The 17,175-nt window shown below is 44.1% G+C and overlaps 1 protein-coding gene across 8 annotated transcripts in view; it reads left to right on the top strand.

Annotated features, from left to right (window-relative positions):
* The first annotated feature begins 25 nt into the window (after positions 1-25).
* Positions 26-17,175, top strand: part of Dido1 (death inducer-obliterator 1) — a 52,592-nt gene continuing 35,442 nt past the window's right edge. For 2 of the 8 annotated variants that reach the window (XM_076930384.1, XM_076930382.1), the window contains exon 1: positions 9,597-9,750. The gene's annotated coding sequence lies outside the window, so the exon portion shown is untranslated. The other 6 variants (XM_034495738.2, XM_034495741.2, XM_034495739.2 and 3 more) reach the window with 6 other exon arrangements.

The raw sequence follows: 17,175 nt of genomic DNA, 5'->3' as shown, positions 1-17,175 counted from the left end.
GTCACCGGAAACTAGGGTCTCGACTTCCGTTCTTGCGCACAACTTTTCGGCGGTGCCCTAGCTCTACGGGTTGGCGCGAGAGTCAAAAGACTACTATCGCTTCTGCGCAAGATGGCTGCTGCGGGGGCATTCACGTACTGAGTGCTAGCGCGGGGATGGAGACGTGTAGACTGAGTTCGAAATGAAGGTCCCAGCTCTTTTCTTTTTTCTTTTTTTTTTTTGTGTGTATGTATGCGTGTGTGAAGTGGGGGCGAGGAATAGGTGTGTGCGATCACCGGAGTGGCGAGATAAGAAGGGCATTCCCTGGCCTGTAGTCCGCCAGGCTCTAGTCCCAAAGACAAGGCCTCCGGACGTGAGCAGGCTCCTAGGATTTATTCCGGGAACGTTGTAATCGAGGCCAGATCAGCGTCAGAACAGCCCCACGTAGAGCGATTCTCGTGGCCACGCTCGAGAGCGGACTGCAGAGTCTCTCGTTCCTTCGTTTCTGGGCACTCAAGAAGGTGACTCGCTAGTGCTGGGGTTCTCGGGGAATGGAGCATGGATGGAAGTTAATCCCTGCTTCTAAGGCAATCATGGAAGCAGAGCGGATTCATCTTCAGAAGCGCTCACACTGAGGACTCCTCCAGGCCGCCGAGGGTACTCCCTACTTCTGGGCAATTACAGAGAGTGTCTTTATTCTTAGCGGCGTACGGTGAGGACCCATCCTGAACTCCGGCGGAGGGGATTCCTGCCGCGAGAGAAGGGACCCCCTATCCCTCCCATGCCCAAATCCTGTTTACCCATTGCCATGAGATAGTTTTAGAGATTTCTGTAAGGGGTGGGGGTGGGGTTAGTTTGGGGCCGTCTAAAACTGCCGAGCTGTTATCGTTAAATGGGCATTTGCATATTTATGTGTTTATTGTCTACCGGAGGATAATGCAAATTCAGTCATTGTAATGTAAAGAAATTCTGGAATGCTTCTGGAAGTTGTGTTGGTCAGACTGCGCTGGGATAGTTGAGTGTGCTTGCTTAAAAATTAACTGAGTCTAGGGAAAGCAACTTCTCATTGAGCCACTGAAAATAAGGCCAGTTTAGCAGATGTGTCGGACACAGTGGCCACAGTGGGTGCACGCGTTAAGTCTGCAAGACCATAGCTCTAACCAAAGCTATTTAGGTTGGTATTGACGAACTTTGTAGCGCTTACTTTAACCCTGGGTAAAGTTGGATATCAACTCAAAAGTGTGCTAGGGAAGAGGCCAGTATCTTAAGGAGAGAGGAGTTAACTCAGAATTTCAGTGCTTCTGTGGATTGATGGATTAGCAGCCTTGCTAGTGCTGTCGTCTCTTCTACAAACTAGCTCCTGTTTAGGGCTCCTGAGCCGCTTAATTCTGAGCTCATCATCTTTGTTGCTTGCACGAAGTGTCCTTTACAACGGAGTCTTTTCCTAACATTGTCACGTATGTCCTCTTTTTTTTTTTTGGTTTTTCGAGACAGGGTTTCTCTGTTTAGCCCTGGCTGTCCTGGAACTCACTCTGTAGACCAGGCTGGCCTCGAACTCAGAAATCCACCTGCCTCTGCCTCCCAAGTGCTGGGATTAAAGGCGTGCGCCTTTATGTCCTTTTATGTCCTCTTAAAGTACTTTTTCTCCTACACCCTGACCTCCATGTAAGACATTTGTTTGTCAGTTAATTGACCTTCCTGCTTCAGTCACCGACTCCTGTTCTCTTTGGGCTGCACTATGTGGAATGCTACTCTCAGCTGCTTGGGCTTCCCTGGGAAGTTTCGCTAAATACCAGCAAGTTTTGGCTTTTCCTTTTGCTCAGATGAGACTTTTTTTAATTTTCCAGATAACGTTTCTCTGTGTAGCACAGATGTTAATAGTACGCCCCACAGGCAGCATCTGGTGGCACACCTAGAGGCAAGTGGATCTCTTGTGTGTTCCAGGTCAACCAGGGCTATGTAGAGAGACCCTGTTTTTTAAAAGTGTGTTCCACCATGCCCAGCTCAGGTGATCTTGTAAACTAGGGATTCTTCTTAAAGTTTCCACCTACAACCACTTTACATAAGGATTTTGTGTGTGTGTGTGTGTGTAAAATAATTGTACAAATCAAGAATTAACCGATAACTTAATTTCATAATGGTCTTTTATAGATGCAATTTTACCATTAAGGACAAAAGCAAATTCTCATTCTAATGAGATGCATATGCTTGTTTATTTTTACGTTAAGTGTTAGCCCTGGGCCTGGAGAAGTGATGGCTCAGAGGACTGAGTTTGAGTTTCCTGTACCTGAGTCAGGCAGCTCACAGCTACCTGTAACTCTAGTTTCTGGAGATCTGATATCTCTGGTCTCTGGGCACTTATATACACATAAATAAAAATAAATTTTCGGGGTTTTTTGTTGTTGTTGTTTTGTTTTTGTTTTGAGACAAGATCTCACTATGTAGCTCTGGCTGTCCTGGATTTTACTATATAGACCAGGCTAGCCTTAAGTCACAGAGGTCCTCCTGGCTCTGCCTCTTGAGTGCTGGATTAAAGATGTGCGCCACCGTGCCTGACAAATCTTTAAAAAAAAAAAAAAAAAAAAACATTTTTTTTTTTTTTTTTTGTCTGGATGGGGTGGCACAGACCTTTAGTCGAGAGTATTTGAGTTCAAGGATAATCTGATCTATATAGTTCCAGGTCAAGCTGAATGAATTATTTTCTAAGACTTATTTTTGTGTATTCAAATGTCTGTTTGGAGGCCAGAAGAGAGTGTCAGAACCCCGGAACAGAGTTTGTAAGTGATTGCAAGCCCTCTGACTCCTGTATGAATGCTAAGAACCAAACTCCATTTCTGAAAACAATAAATCGTATAAGCCAGTCCAGCATGATGTTTTATTTTTTGAAAGACAAGGTCTCCTTTGTGTATGCTGGCTGCACCTTTATATGTAGGCAAGAGTGACAGTGATTTTAGTGTCTCCTGCTCTAATTTATGGTGTGATCGCAGGCTTTCGCATGATGAATGCCAATAATGGTGGAGATTGAACTCTGAGTGTGGTGCATACTAAGCAAGAACCCACCAGATAGCTAACTATATCCCAGTCCTGATCTTGGTCTTTTTATTTATTGGCACAGCTCAAGTCAGTAATTCCAACAGCAATTTTTGAAATTAATGTTCTAACACCATCCAAAGATTACTAATTTGACACTCTCATGCTGCAGGGAAGTTTTTAAAATTAAACAATTATGTTTTCTTTCTTTCAGTCTTACTTGTTTAGACCAGGCTAGCCTCAAACTCAGAAATCTACCTGCCTCTCTGCCTCCCAAGTGCTGGAATTAAAGGTGCACACCACTGCACCTGGCTTCTATCATATTCAAGTGAATAAACTTTGTACAGTAAAAATATTGCAGTTCATAACATGCTGTAGTCTTAAATATAATTAAGGTGCATTTGTTGGTGTTTCCTGTTATGTAAAGTGAGCATGTTTTATTTTCACAACCAAGATCGCAGGGCCCAGAGACGTTGCTCAGCGTTTGCTGCTCTTGATAAGGAGTTTGATTTCCAGCCCCAACACATGGTGGCTCATAACCACTTGTAGCTCCAGCTTCAAGGGATCTGATGCCCTCTCCTGAACTCTACAGGCATCTGTACACATGTGCACAGACACACATACACATAACTTAAAAATAATAAAAAACACTTAAAAGAACCAAGACAGCAGTTGATCAATACACCATGGGTGAACCCTGCTAGAAACACCTCAGATTCATTATGTGTTTAATTTTGATTTGTTATGTACTTAGAATCTATAGGTGTGACCTTCCCCCCATTTCAGCTATAGACCCCCATATAGGATTGCAGCTCACAGTTTGAGAAATAGTTCTGGAACTGGAGAAGTGGCTCAGTAGTTAAGTGCATTCCCGCTCTTACAGAGGACTCAGGCTCAGCTCTCCATGCTCACATGGAGTCACTGCCTGCAGCTCCAGTGGCGGGGATCGGGCTCCCTCCTCTGGCCTCTACGAGCACCGTGCGTGTACATATGGTACACATACGTACAGATACAGGCAAAACACCCAGATACATAAGCATGGTAATGCATGTCTTTAATCTCAGCACTTGGGGTAGAGGAGATGGGGTCAGCCTGATCTACACGGTGAGTTTCAGGACAGCCAGAGTTATGTAGAGAGAAAGGTGTCTTGATGTTTCAAAGAGAAAAAGGAGTCCTAAACTATTTTTCTTGGCTTTCAACATTGTACCCCATATTGCCAGTGCCTTATTTCATGAATTCCCTAAAAACAAGGTTTACTGTGCTGTGGAGATGGCTCAGTCAGTAAAATGCTCATGCAAAGGGACCCGAGATTGATCCCCGTGTACAAGACTGATACTCTGGCTTCTGTCATCGCAGTGCTGGCAGGCAGACACCAGGACCCCTGGGACTTCTGGCAAACCCATGTCTGAACTGGTGAGCTCCAGATTCAATGAGGGGTCATTCTTAAAAATAAGAGATTGAGGAGGACATCTGTCCAGCATTGACCCAGCCTCTACCTGCTTGAGTACACATGCACAAATTCACATACACATGAATGAATGAACTCACAAAAAGAATAGTAACATTCTTATGTACTGGGCATCTCAGTTAATAAAAGTGTCCAGTACATTTTAGGTATTTTACATGACTCTGTTGACTAGGGAATAAATGAATGCACTGCACATTCATTTATTGAAGGAATGAATGAATCCCCAGTGTGAATACTACTAGCAAAGGGGGAAGTCAGCTCATTTGTGGTTTTTCTTTGTGTGTGGGTGAGTATGCACCCAGGAGCCCATAAAGGCCAGAGGAGATGGCCTGTGTTCTCTCACTCTGCCTTATTTCTTCAGGACAAGGTCTCACTAGACTGTAAACTAAGCCAGTAGCCAGCAAGTTCCAGCAATCCTGTCTGCCTGTCACCACCACCCAAACAGCACTGGGGTTACAGGCATGTGCTTGTGCCTGCCCCTGCTTGAGTGTCAAATGCTCTTACCCACTGAGCCATCCCATTTCCATGAGCCAATTTTTGTGTTAGGCTTTACGATGCACTTGAGTGTGAGGTACACATGGAAAGGTTCCAGGGACCAGGTGAAAGGGTAGATCCAGATTGAGTAGAGGTGGGTTTTTACGTTATGTGTGGGGCAGAACCTGTATACAATGGCATCAAGGATGTAAAAGTAGAAAATAGGTGGGCATGTCCTGGGACAGTCACACTGGCTATAACCTGGGACAGTTGTCAAGTTGGCAGAAATGTCAGCCTGGTAGATTCACTAACTAGCTCAGCTTCCTGAATGCAACAGGTGGACCTGGGGGAGAAAAGTAATAAAAGCTTGGCAGAGGTAGGAGAGACTACCTCTGGTCAAAGGTACCACTGTTCAGCAAGCCAAGGCAGGAACTTGAAGTTGTTTCATTATGAAAGAATAGCAGTTCTCAAGCCTGGCTATAGTGGTACACACCTTTAATCCCAGCACTTGGGACACAAAGGCAGGCAGATCTCTGAGTTTGAGGTCAGCCTGGTCTACAGAGCAAGTTCCAGGACAGCCAGGGCTACACAGAGAAACCCTGGTTGTTTTTTATTTGGGGGTGGTGTGGTGTGGATAGCAGTTCTCAGAGAAGAACTAAAAGTATAGTATATGGGCAAAAGAACTGGTGGGTGAGGTAGCTCAATGGGTATTTGTGCTTGCTGCACAATGGCTCAATGACCTGTATACTAGATCTTAGGAAACCATGTAAAGTTGGAAGGGCAGAAAAGACTACTACACCTTCCTTGGTAATAAAAATTGAGAGAATATTATCAAGGAGCTGAAGTGGTAGTTCAATGGTAGAGCACTTACCTCTAACACAGACTCATCCATAATGGATTCAGTCCTCACTCAGCACTGAATAAATAAATAAATACCACAGTTTTATAAAAAGGGAAAAGCATTCTGAGGATAAAATACAAAATGCTTCCATTAGGTAAATAATGAGGTACCAGGATGCCAGCTGTGTTTTACAGAATAACTTTTACCCCTTGAGACTGGGTCTCATTCAGCTGGTAGACCAAGCTGTTCTTGAACCTCAGAGACCAGCTTGCTGCTTTCCCAGTTCTGGAATTAAAGGCTTGGCCAGAACTACGTTGTTTCTATGGATGTTCGTGTTCGTGTTCTCTCTCTCTCTCTCTCTCTCTCTCTCTCTCTCTCTCTCTCTCTCTCTCTCTCTCCCTCCCTCCCTCCCTCCCTCCCTCCCTCCCTCCCTCCCTCCCTCCCTCCCTCCCTCCCCAACAGGGTTTCTTTGTGTATCTCTGGCTGTCCTGAAATTCACTCTGTAGACCAGGCTGGCCTCGAACTCACAAATCCACCTGCCTCTGCCTCCCAAGTGCTGGGATTAAAGGCGTGTGCCACCACTGCCCGGCTTTCTTTTACTCTCAAAACAAGAAAATGTAAACCCTTGGATTCTGGAGTCCTTAGCTTCTGTTGAAGAGAGTTGCAAAACAGCTATTTATTTATGCAAAGTTTTTTTTTTTTTTCTGTTGGAAGGAGGTGATTATTTTTTTTTGTACCACTTCCCCCTTTTCCTATAAATTCTGACATCTTGGTTGTAGGGGGTATTATACTGCTTAAGAGCCCTTGTTGCAGAGGACCCAAGTTCAATTACCAGCTCCCACAAGGTAGCTCACAATCACCCAAAACTCCAATTCCAGGGGATCTGATACTCTTTTCTGACTTATGTGGGGCCATAGGCATAACACATGGTGGACATTTATACACGCAGGCAGAACAGTTAGGAAATAAACCAGGGGAAAATCATTAATTTTTTAAAATTTATTTTTAAATGTTTATTTTATGTATGTTAGTACACTGTCATTCTCTTCTGGTGAGAGAGGTCATTGGATCTCATTACAGATGGTTGTGAGCCACCATGTGGTTGCTGGGAATTGAACTCAGGACCTCTGCAAGAGCAGCCAGTGTTCTTAACTGCTGAGCCATCTCTCCAGTCCTGACCTCTCATTTTGTATAGGCAGGTTTGCAGATTCTCTTCTGTGGTCACGTCAGTTTGTGACACATACACCTCTTTGTTGTTACTCTTTTTTTTTTCTTTCTTTTTTTTCTTTGAGAGGGGGGGGGGGTGTCTCATGGTGTTTCCCTGGCTGTCTTGATTGGTTTTTGTATTTTGTGTTTTAAGACAGTGTTTCACTCTGTAGCCAAAACTGTCCTGAAACTATCTTCTTGCCTCAGTGCTTGTAAACAGATGTCAGGACGCCTGGTTACAAAGTCTACGAATTGTTTTGTTGGCTCTTTACTGTGCAGCCAGTACCTGTGCTCTCTGTACTGTGGTTGGTGTTGGTTCTCAGCTGCATATGGATGTAGCACTGCCAGATAAATAACTGCGCAAATTAGAACCTGCTGTTTTTAACGTGAAATCAAAGACTGGTGCTTTACTCTATTCCGCTTTGTGCAAAGCAGCTGGTGACTTGTTATAGGATTCTTCAGTGCTGTGCTAGTAAATGCATTTTATCTAAAGTTAGCTGTTAAAAATTACTCCGTGCCTAGCATGTCCCTAGGGTGGCTCCGGGTTCAATCTCCAGCATTGTACATAATAAAATGAACTATAAGTTAAATGTTGGGTTTTAGTTTTTTAAATTTAAAATTTTTTATTTAATGTATATGAGTGTTCCACTTCTGTGTAAGTGTACATGCAGTGGATGCCAGGTGCCTGGTGCCCGAGAAGGCCAGAAGAGGGCACTGGATCTCCTGAACTGGAGTTGTTCATCTCCTAGTGGATGCTGGGAACTTAACTCAAGGGCAGAGTTGAGGAATCAGGGTAGGCTCCTCCTTGACAAGAATCAGAATGGTGGTATTGAAGGATCTGATCTCACCAAGGGAAACAGAAAGCAGCCTCCGACTGTACTGGAAGCCCTTTGAGCATGTAACCTTGGGAAGTGTTAGAAAACTATTCAAGACCTGGGCTTCTGAATGGAGCATTAGAGACCTCTACAATGTGAGAGGGGCCTTACTATACCGGAGTACATCTTTAGTTAGAGGCGAGAAGACTGGCTTCCAAGCGATGTGTCTGTGTGCGTACATAAATAAGCTGGTTGTATGGGGCAAATCTGAGCATCTGCCCCGGTATTAACTGCTCTCAGGGCAAAGTGGCTAGTGTTCACGGTGCAGTAAGGGAGTAGCGACCTCTCTCTGGTTTCCTTAAGTAATTTGGGGGATAGTGAAGGAATGTCACTGTAGTTAGCGCTAGGGGGGAAAATTCTTAAATGCCTTCGTGAGGGGACTGGGGGTCCGGCACGTATGCCCAGGCATTGGCTCCTGACGGAAATGGACGACGGGGCAAGGGTGTTTTTTAGCACGGAGTAAAGCATAGTTAAGTCTCGGAGTCCCTGTTGGGCGGACGCCCCTCCCGCCTCCGCACACACCCTGCCATAGGCTGAGAGCTGCACGGCCTACGGAAGGGCTTTGGGGTTTTCCTGGCTCCTTCCCACCGGAATCAGGTGCTGGTTACCCCGAAGCACCAGTCCCCGCAGGCGCAGAGGGTTTCTAAAGCTTTTGGAATGCTGGGCCGAGTGCTGTTCCAGGATAGATAGCTCGAGGAATCTCTTGGTGGCATTGGCTCGCAGCTTAGCCCCTTGGTTCGGGACGCGGGAATCTGTCAAGCATACCCAGCTGACGAGGCTGGCGCTCCGGGGAACCCGGGTGGCGCATGCGTGCAAGAAGGGCGGCACAGCCGCTCTAGCCTCACGGCACCTCGGTGGCCGGTCGATTTCTTCCGCTTGCCGCGCGGCCCACCACTCTAGGACGGTAGTCTCGTTGGTCCTTGGTCTAGATCCGTGGCAGCTCTGGAAATGGCTGCGGGATCCCGGCGGACGAGGTAAGTGGCTCTGTGCAGTGAAGGAGGGCGGGAGCTGTGTGGGCCCGAACGGCACTTGGAATCCAGACAAGGCGGAGCGGCTCCATGCTCTCAGCCTAATTCCTGCGAGCGGCGCAATGGCGCTGAGAAAATGGCGTCGCGGCCCGTGGGGCCCTTTCCGGCACCGGGCCGAGGGATCGCGGAGGGGCGCGCGAGGGCGGGCGGGCGGGCGGGCGGGCGGTCTGCGTTTGGTTTCTGCCAGATCACTGGTTGGCTTGTATAGTCCAGCCTGGTCTGGGTCTGGGAGGCTGTGGAGCCCTTGAGTGTGAGTCAGGGGCCCAGCCTCCAGCGGCCGCAGGTCCTCAACACTTGTGGTAGAACACTCGTGGTGGGCATGACTGGGCCTGGGCGCCAATTTGCGGGTGTATGAGCAGGCATCTCATGGGGGTCTAATGGGAAGATAGAGCCTCAACCCTGTGTAGGGCCTGGGCGTTGCCTGTACTCTTACTGCCTCTTGCCAATGTTGGTGGCTAAGTGTGTGTTAATATAGATTGATATCAACAGCGACTCTTGAGTTAGAGGCCCTGGGTTTGATTTGGAATGTTGTGTATATTTGATTTTCCACAAAAGGATGCTCCTTGTTACACTTGAGTAAGTGGAGATTCTGTCAGGCAAACTCAGTTGTGTACAGATGAGAAACAGCACACAAAAAAGATTGTGTAATTGATGACCCTCTGCCAGCACTCATGACCAGCACTTTCCTCCTGGCACTCAGTGAGGGTGTAGCATCACAATAGCTTGCTGAGAACATGTGCTGAGGGGACTTGAGGAGAGCTCAGGTGGATCTTGAAGGCGAGGTGGGATGTCTTCCTGTCTTCTGTCTTTCGAAGTTTTCTATTGTCAGAAAAGCTTTCTGGACCTCTGGTAGGTATTGCCTTAATAGGCGAAAAGAGTCTTAATTCAGCAGTGCTGAACACCTCAAGTAATGATTTCTCTTCAGCATATGAGTGCTAGGCCTTAAAACTTCTGTCAGCACGGCATGTTTTACCATGTTACATATCTGTCCAATGATACTAGGTGACTTCTGTTTGGCCCCAGAAGAGCAAAGATTCAACCATTTCATGTTGCTCTTAGATCCCCACACAGTGATGTGTTATAGGATTTGTTTCTTATGCTCAAATCCCAACTAAGAAATTGTCCCTAAGTGGAGTCTCCTTTAAGTCTTAGATGACTGGATCCTTTATAGAAACCCAGTAGTCTCTGAGGTTTATTGATTTGATTGATTCAGTTACAAAGGTTGTATGGTTTGCAGCCAATGGTAGTGTGCTCTTAGGGAAGAGGAGGTCAAAGCCCAAAGTCTGAGTTGCTCATTTGTTCTGAGTGTGAGGCCGCCTGTGAGACAGACCATGTTGACAAGGCTTTAGTTTATTTTCTGAGCAGTCATTTTGAGAAGTTCATAAAGAAATGTGAGTCGACATACTTCTAAAGAATAATTCTGGAGGTTGGAGAGATGGCTGTTAGGAGTTTTTGTTCTTTTCTACAGAACCAGAGCTTGGTTCCCAAGCGTCTATGTCACCTGGAGGGCTCACAGCCATGTCTAACTCCAGTTCCGGGAAAGCCTATGCCTTCTTCTGGCATCTGTGGGCACCTGCACACTCATGGCAGACACATTTAAAAATGAGTAATTCTATGCTTGTGTCTACAGTTTATCCTTATGTGTTACCTGACTGTTGGGGATAGAAAGTGCTGGTTATTGGGACAGGAGCAGGAATTGGGAGCCTATATCCAGAGAGCTTTCCCCTGAGAAGCCTGATAAGGCACTGTCAGGATTGTAACTTAAAAGCATGTGTTTGTGTCTGAAGTAGCCTTTGTTGCCTGTTTATATTTGTGTTAATATTGAGGAAGTACTGGGTGTTGCGGCTCTAACTGGCTTGAGAATGGAGTTCAGCTGAGCTGCAATAGATAATACAGGAAGCTCTGCTAGAATTCAGTGTTGGACTTCATTATCCTACCCTCCCTCACCCACCAAAGGGAAAACCCTTGTATTGTCTCCTATTAATCTTAGAGAAGGAAAGGAGGTTCCAGTTGAAATACAGCTTCTTACGTGAGTTTTGAAAGCCTCTTGGGCTTTGGGCTGAATGTAGGTATTAAGCTTTACAGCCTCCTCAGAGTAATAGCTTAACCTAAATGAGGAGGGAAGGGAGTGGGACCAGATTGGTTCTACTTATTATGGCCCTTAGGAATCTTAGCTGGATAGAAAGGGTGCTTTATACAGACAGACAGCAACTGTGGGAGCTCTGTGCTCAGCCCCCACACCCAGCCGTTCTCAAACCAAACTCCAGGCTCTTTATACTGAAAGTTCCTGGTGACACTAAAGAGCCTTTATTAATACTGATTATTTGATTTTACATCTGAGACATTTAAACCTTTTATTCATTATAAAATACTTTTAGTTAAACTCATCTGACCTTATAGTAACACAAAAATTTTCAAAGTCTAAGACAACTTAGTGAGAAAAGTAACATTTATGCTTTTGTAAATCTGCTTATTTCACAACGACTGTTTTATTCCATCTGTTTCTGCTTCCAAGGCACTGTTGGTTAGCCTCTAAAAGAGTGTGACTTCAGTGACAGTAAAGGGGCATCTGATACCTTCCTTAATGCTGTGCAGATAGCCCTGTCTGTCCACCTATCCATTTTTACCATTTACTGTTCATGACAATTAAGAGTGCTCATTTTGATTGTGGTTTTTTTTTTTTCAACAGGGTCTTGCCATGCCTCTGGCTGTCCTATTAGTTACTGTGTTGAACAGGCTGGGATTAATAACAAGCACCACCAGGCCTGGCCTTAAGTAGTGTTCTTGCTGGGCATGGTGGCACATGCTTTTAGTCCCAGCACTCAGGAGGCAGAGGTGGGTGGAGCTATCTAGATTCCATGATGGCCAGGGCTACACAGAGAAACTCTATTTTGACATATCCCCCCCCCCAAAAAAAAAGGATTCTTTTTGTTTTTTGTTTTTTTTGTTTTGTTTTTTGAGACAGGGTTTTTCTGTGTAGCCCTGGCTGTCCTGGAACTCACTCTGTAGACCAGGCTGGCCTTGAACTCAGAAATCCGCCTGCCTCTGCCTCCCAAGTGCTGGGATTAAAGGCGTGCGCCACCACCGCCCAGCAAAAGGGCGGTGTCTTATTGTTGAAATGAGTTGAAAGAATACTTGACTCTGAACACCTAGAAAAACAGATCACCTTTATACTATGAGATGATATCTTTTAACTAATTTTATTGGCTTGACCAGTTATAGGATGCAATATGCTTTGATTGTACACAGTAGAACTTAAGATAGCAATGCGTACTAATCTGGGGCATAAATATATGGAAATAAATATGAGCTCCATATCCCAGGAATTCCATATCCTTTGCTTGCAGGATTGTCCTGGAAACACTAAAAAAAAGACCCTCCAAGCCATGTTATTTACACATATTTTTGGGTAGTCAGCCTAGGCACACGGTGAAGATACCCTGTTTCCTGATAAGTATTTAATGTGATGATGTGGTGCTGACCTTAAGAGCAGCAGCTACCCATACAAAGCCCACCATGTGAAATGTGTAAGGGACAGGAGGGGAACCCATCCTAGGTAGCTACTTTAAGAGAATGTTCTACCCCAAACAAGGCTAGTCTCACAGGGTTTCTAGTTCCTGGCCACCAGTGGACTTGAAATCTCCTCCCTGGTTGCCACCAAACTCCAAAGCCTACACCTTCTAAACTAGAAACTGGAAGGAAGGAATTTTGGTTACAGAGAGACTCGGAGGCCTGGGTGGAACATCAGTCGTGACAGTGGTTTTTCTCTTGACAGTGCTGCTTTTTGTTCTCATGTGTGGTTTAAACCAACAAGATTTTGATTCTTTTTTATGATTTCCTCATAATGTTTGTTTTCCTTAATTTTCTTTGACCTGGCCAGAATAATAACATTGTTATTTGGCAAATAGCATTTGTTTTGCTGAGCAGTAGACATTGAGAGAAATGAAGCTGGGTTTCTTGTTTCCTTCATGGGCTGAGCATCAGCATGTGTGATAGGTAAGTTTTGCTGCTGCAGACCTTAGGCTCAGTGACAAGAGCCAGGCATTACATATGGATCATAGAGACAGCAAGGTGCTCCCACTGAGGGCAAGAGAGGACGCTTCTCATTTCTGAACAAGCTGAATTTTATATAGACTACTAATTTACTGTATGAGAATTAAAACTGAGTTATAAAAGAGCCTTTTCTTGATAATTTTTCATTTTTTATAAACATCTTCTCAGTCCCTTTTACTTAACAGATATTTAATAGAAAGTATAAGTAATGATAAACTGACCTGACCTGTCAGAAGTAATAAATTCTGTGTTAGGGTCAGACAACCTTTGTTATAGCACTGGATTTAATTTCTAACAAGTTAGAATTACTTCAGAATTGAATTTGGGGGCACTGGAGGATTGTTCCATTCAGTAGTGTTCTCAGGCCCTAGGCTTATCCCCCAGGCATTGCTTATGTCAGGTAATACATGCCTGCCACCCTAGCATCCCAGTACTCAGGTGGCATTTGAAGTCATTCTTACATGAGAACCTGTCTAAAGTAAAACACTTTTAAATATCATTTCAGGGGAAACTAAAGTTTAAAAAACATGTTTTGCAAATAGGGCAAAATGTCCATGTGCACTTGGGTAATAAGAGTCATGACTGGTTTTCTGGAATTGCTATGATATGCGTGTAGGAGCTTCACTGTGGCCATCTGTCACCATTCAGAGTGGCTCACACTAAGAACTAAGAAGTTAGTTTTGTAGCTGTTGCTGCAGACATCTTTAGGTAGATAGCAGTCAGAATGGTGATAGTTGAGTCTTCAGAGTAGACTGGTTAAAAGGTAGGTCTTGTGCCACTGCTATTTTTTTTGTTTTTTTGTTTTGTTTTGTTTTGTTTTCTGAGACAGGGTTTCTCTGTGTAGCCCTGGCTGTCCTGGAGCTTACTCTATAGACTGGGCTGGCCTTAAACTCAGAAATCCGCCTGCCTCTGCCTCCCAAGTGCTGGGATTGAAGGCGTGCGCCACCACCGCCCGGCTACCACTGCTATTTTTTAAGAGTGACATTTTTTAACATTTGGGAAAAGTAGGTTTTTCCCAGTTTCTCCTCTGCATTGGTAATAATGCTTTTAGCTGACTTGGGAAATGGGAAGGAACTTGGAGGTTGTTCTAGAGCACTTGGGATGAAAGATGGTGCACCATAGATGCTGCCACTGACTGCCCTGTGCCACCCAGTGCTATTCTAGGAGAAATGCTGGGGGCAGAGTTGAAGCACACTCAGTGGGCTTATGTTGGGATGCCTGGAAACCCACCTGGGAGCTGCGAGGCCAAGACTCTGAAATAATAGACAAGTGTGACAGGTTTTCCTGGCAACTGATTTTTGCACCCATATATAAGGGACCCTGTGCTCCCACTGTGGGCTGGGTTTGTAAAACACACATTTCCCTTTAGAATGTCATTGGAACCAGGGAAGATGGCTCTGAGTGTCGTGTGTAGGGATGTTTGCTAAATTTGATACCTCAAACCTATGTGGTGAAAGCAGTTGAACAATGACTGCCCATTGTTCTCTGACCTACACGCCTACCCATAGCAGAGACATGGGTGCACACACAGAAAAAATAAGTGTAGTTTTAAAGAAATGTAATATCCTTGAGCAAGATGTACATGCCGCTTCTATTAGGCATAGCCCTCGTGCACACCAGCGTCACTTTCCTTTGATTTGGCACTTGTACATCTTGTGGAGTGGCCCATTGAATGAGCAGGCTCTTGACTGTCAGGCTGTGTATGGGGCACACACACTCTCCAATATAAATGATGTGAGGATTTTTTGCTAAACATAAAATTTTCACTTTCAATAGAAAATTAGAATTTTGGAAACTTGTATCTATTATTGTGAGCTTCATAGCTTTCCAGTAGTCAAACGAATCCAAACTGTTACAGATGCCTTTTGTCTAAATCTGCCTGAAGTTCTGTGAGCTTGGTGCTTTCTTTCTAAGTGACTCATGTGCATGTGGTCAGAAAATGCAAATGGGTAAAAGACTGACATAGTGTCAGACTAGCCAGTGGGTTACTGCAGGGAAGTGAGAGCTCAGTTGGGCTTAGAAGGCCGCTGTTGATTTGATGCGGTTTCAGACAGCAGCCACAGTTATGTAAAAAGAATGGCATGCCTCTGTAAGACAGGGACTTTCTTCATACAGGTCTCTAAAAACCATACAAGGCAGAAACATGTTTGGAAATCCTGCTGTCTTCTGTTAAGCCAGAGATCTGCAAAAATTAAAAAATACTACCATTTTTAATACTTGTGGTTTTTGAAATAACAAAAAGTAATGTTAAATGTGATGGACTTTTAGAAAATGACTTCAGAAATAGCAGTCTCCATAGTGTATTTTGCCTGGACCAAAAAGCTTTGAAAGCTACTGCCTAAGAAAGAATGCTGGTTAGCCATATACTGTTTCTGATGTCACTCTAAGCATGTTGTTGGCATTGTCTTTGAAAACAGTACTTATTTTTGGAGACAAGAACCTCAACTAGTATAGCCTAGGATAGCCTTGATGAGATTTGCTATGCTCCTGTTTCGCTTCTTGAGTGTTTAGATAATAAGTATCTATCACACTTAGCTTTAAGCTGTGTGTGTTGTATGTGTATGGTGTGCATGTGAATGTGCATGCCTGTGTGCTTGACATTCTGTGTCTTCCTCTTTGATTGCTTTCTACATTACTTCCTTGAGACAGGATCTCTGAACTGAAAGCTTGTCATTGTAAGTAAACTGTTTGTGGCCATCCATTGCCCAGGGCTTGCCTTTCTGAACACTTTCCAGTGTTGAGATTACCAGTGTAGTACATGCAGCCAAGCTTTATATGTGGGTGATAGGGATTCGAACTTGGTTCCTCATGCTTAAAAAGCAAGTGCTCCTACCCATTGAGCTGTCCTTCAAGACCTTATATAATGCTGAGATTTCATTGTATAATCTGGACTTCTGGTTAATAGGAATTAATGGATTTTAATTGAGAGGAGGGGAAAACTACCTTTTATACTGCCTAGTACAGTGACTCACACCTTTAATTCTAACATTTAGGAAGAGCTAAAGGCAGTGAGATTGCCACAAGCTTGGGGAAGCTTAGACCAAAATCAGACCGTGTCCAGAGACTGACAGAGATTATGCAAAAAAGATACACTTAGATATGCAGAAAGTTAATTGTAACTTCAGTACACTCTGAAATGGCCACTGTTTTTCCCTTTGGGGAGAAACTGTTAATTAATATGACATGATTATAATTTTATGACCACTTTTTGTATGAACTGTGCTACATAATGACATACTACTTTGCTTTAGAAATGTACCATCATTTCTTTTTAACTTATTCTTTAGTGGTGCTGGATTTGGTACCCTGGACCTAGTGCATGCTACTGTGCTACAGCCTAGTCCTTATTTAAAATGGTCTCTATGTATAACCCAGGATAGCCTTGAACTGGTCTTTCTTCTCCTATCCTCCCCCAGCACTGAGATTCCCATGCCTGTTGCCATGGTACCAGGCCCCAACACTATATTTTACTTAGACCTTATGAATATATTTTACCTTGTTTGTATTTTTGTCTTGCTAGACACTGAATTCTTATTAGTTTTTACATTTGCAGAGTTACGAAAATTTTTGCATATACAGGAAATCTGTTACAGATGTCTTCTGTCTCGTTCTACTTAGAAGAAAATAACTTGCGTTTTTACTTAATAATATTCAACACTAGTCTAAATCCTTAGAAACATGTTTGTTTTTCAGGTTAACATGTATTTTCACTTTAATGTTGGGATTTAATCCATGCTAGATAGACACTACCAGGGAGCTGCATTCCCATCTATAAATTGAATCATTTTAAAAAAGGGTTTTTTTCTAGGTTATTTTACATATATGAGTGTTTTGCCTGCAGGTGTGTTACTGTACCACATATGTGCCTGTTGCCCTCAGAGGTCAGATGAGGGTATTGTATTTTCTGGGGATATCCTGGAACTGGAATTATGGATGGCATATGGGTGCTGGGGACCAAAACCAGGTCCTCTGCAAGAGCGACATGTGCTGCTCTTAATTGCTGAGCCATCCTTCCAGTCCCTATGAGGTGAATCTTTTTAAGTGATTTTCATCCTGAGGTCATTGTGTTTTGTTTTAATAGGTAGGTGTTTGTGTCCTGTTTACTTTTACAAGTAGTTTCTGACTTACTGGTTTGCTGGTTATTTAGTTTCTAAAGTGCTTATATAGATTCAATCCAGTTCCTGTGGCCTGGCCCAGCCAATAGTTTCTGAACTCTTGAAG

The sequence above is a fragment of the Arvicanthis niloticus genome, chromosome 2 (genome assembly GCF_011762505.2).
Source record: "Arvicanthis niloticus isolate mArvNil1 chromosome 2, mArvNil1.pat.X, whole genome shotgun sequence".
In the NCBI taxonomy this organism is placed as follows: Eukaryota; Metazoa; Chordata; class Mammalia; order Rodentia; family Muridae; genus Arvicanthis; species Arvicanthis niloticus.
The sequence above is the reverse complement of the archived record's forward strand: the minus strand, read 5'-3'. Positions and strand labels throughout refer to the sequence as shown.